This window comes from Eucyclogobius newberryi, unplaced genomic scaffold (genome assembly GCF_026437365.1).
Source record: "Eucyclogobius newberryi isolate DKJ021-1_F unplaced genomic scaffold, fEucNew1.0.hap1 SCAF_18, whole genome shotgun sequence".
Lineage (NCBI taxonomy): Eukaryota > Metazoa > Chordata > Actinopteri > Gobiiformes > Gobiidae > Eucyclogobius > Eucyclogobius newberryi.
In genome coordinates this window covers 21,263,917-21,266,899 of record NW_027315812.1, presented here as the reverse complement: position 1 = coordinate 21,266,899, position 2,983 = coordinate 21,263,917, and positions in this window count along the sequence as shown.

Sequence of the window (2,983 nt, the reverse complement as noted above, 5' to 3'; positions counted from 1 at the left end):
CACAGTGAGATATATTCATAGCAAGTAGCAGCTCTCCATTTACATGTCTTTATTTTTGTGACTAGAACTGTGTAAGCAGAGGATGAACTATGATAATATAATATGACACAAAATGTACTATTCACTCAATAGAACAAAACAACATTTTTATGAGCACGATGAGCGAGCTGGAAAGCTCCTCTCAGACTAAAAAAAGATGACCTGAAATAATATATCTAAATTAAACTTTCAGCCAGCACCATCACATTTAATAAAAGGTTTAAAGACTTATGAAGGACTATATAAATCAGACTATAATTGTGTCATAGAAGTAATAAAAACATTTTTTGAAATAGATTGAACTTCCATCATTGTTGGATAACAATAAAAATGAACAAGAACAACCAATAAAACTAGATGCGATTCAAAAAGCTATTAATTATTTTGAAAAAAATAAATAAATAAATCTCCTGGCCCAGATGGCTGCAATGCCGAATCGTAGCAAATATTTTGTGATGAATCTTTCCGTTTACTATTAAAAATGTTCCAAGCTTCATTTGATAATCAAGTATTTTCTCCCTTTAAAATGTAGCCCCATATCTAACATAGATAATAACATTTATCAAAAATCATCACTTGTCGCATATCCAATGCGGTTGAAAAAATTATTCATACTGATCAAACTTATCATCTGATAATCAAGGAATGTATTTAATGTAATACATCAAGCAAAATCCCTCCCCCGCTCAGCAGCTGTACAATAGATGTGGAAAAGGCTTTTGACTGCATGAATTGGTCCTTTATGTTTTGTATCTTACAGAAATCAGGTTTTGGCCATAACTTTATACATGGGTCAAATACTTTATACTAAACCTATGGCATCTATTAAAACCAATAATCAGATCTCAAAAGCATTTATATTAAACACTTGAACCAAACAGCAATGTCCTGCATCAGGATTATTATTTAATTTGGTAATCGAGCCTTTGCCTGTCGAATTAACACAATAAATTATCATTGTATTGTGACGGGGTGCAGGGTGGTGCTAACCACTCTAGCCTCCCAATAGAGATTGTGGGTTCGATTCCCGGGCCAGTATCACATGATCTCTCTGGGTGGAGTCTGCATGTCCCCCTCGTGTTACCGTGGGTTCTCTCAATAGATGTTACTATTATTATTATTTTATTATTCATTGGGTTATGTTGCACCTAATGCTGAGACACGTTCCTATGTTTGCAAACTGTGTTCAATGACAATGGCAATAAACCTTTTCTGAGTCTAATACTAAAAATTACGCCCATTACAATTATTTTTTTTAATGGTTGAATGAGTTAAATGCAATAATTTTGCATTGCATTTTTCATTTAGCAAGGAAAAAAACTAGATGTTCTACTCAGCTGTCCAACTCCCAGTTGAAAGGAAGGCTACAACTACCAAGTTTCTTACACTACTACAGCATTTGGCTGTGAACAATCTAGACAATTATTTCATACATCAGAAGATAAAGACTGGATCAAATACAAAGTATCTAGATGTTGAAATACTGTTTAAAAAAAAAAAAAAAACTACCAAATGAACTGAAACAGAGTCAAATTGAAGCCACCTACAATATTTTGTTGTGTTAAAAAATACTTGAAATAAATTCAGTTGGATCTATTAACCTACCACTTTGGTTTAATCCAAATTTCACAATCAATAAAGAGGTAATAAAGTGAAAAAACAAGTATTCACACTAATAGTCCACTACATTATGACTATACACACAGGCACTAGAAATTACATTGTTGGAAAAACAGCTAGATTAGAAAATAATGAAGTAGATTACCAGCACACATGGGATCATTATATATATTTCTACTCAATCCTTAAAAATATATATAAAACATATACAAATAGCCTCTTTGTGCACTTATATGTGGTTTGAACATGAGGGCAAACCTGATGTTTCTCTGTGTAATATAATCCATGGTGTCTTAAATGGGTGTAATGCTGGACGCGGCGTGGAAAAGCTGTAGAACTTTTTTTTTTTTTTTAATAAACGGTAGTTCAATATAAGGCGGTAACAAGCGTTTTCTGAGCACTCAAGCTTCATTTGCAGGACAAAACAGAATTACTCAAACATGCAGGAATAAATTCAAATATAACTTTGAGCACACAAATGATGAGGAAAACACATAACCAGAGCCCATTGTTGATTTGGGATAATATGTACCCAAATATAGCTATTCATTAAATCACTCATTTACCTGCATGATTATGTTCTTTATATATATATATATATATATATATATATATATATATATATATATATATATATATATATATATATATATATATATGTATATATATATATATATGTATGTATGTATGTATATGTATTTCTGAATTATTATTTAATTATTGTTTATTGTTTTATTGTGGGGATTCAAAAAACAAAGGCTTACTATGCAGTAACGCAACACATCCACTAGATGGCGGCAGATGTCTGCGTTAAGACCGGAGCACGCTGGAAACGGAAAACGCGTTTATCTTTTCCTGAAAGCAGCTGCGTTTGGCCTGTATGTTTTTTGGATCTGGTGATGTCTGTCGCGACACCACACTGTGTTCACATTTTCTCCACAAACCCACCACTTCCTTCCCGTCCCCTCGGCCCTCCCGGTGGGTCCGATCGCACCGGCGGGATCCGCGTCTTTCTCCAGCTGTGCGGTACAGTCCCGCAGACAGGGGCGGCCATATTCACGGTGTGGGGGTCGGTGCAAGTTTCCTAGTAGTAGTAGTAGTAGTAGTAGTAGTAGTAGTAGTAGTAGTAGTAGTAGTAGTAGGAAGAGACATGGGACACTCTGAGCTCTCACTGCACCCATCCTTATCATGCCACGCTTGGATTATTGTCGCTATCTCGTAATAACGAACATGTCTGCCTGCTTTGTCGCCTTTATCATCCCTTAGGGCGGAAGACTGTGATTGAACTTGAGCTGGAACCTCGCTTGCCCTGCTCCTGCTCCTG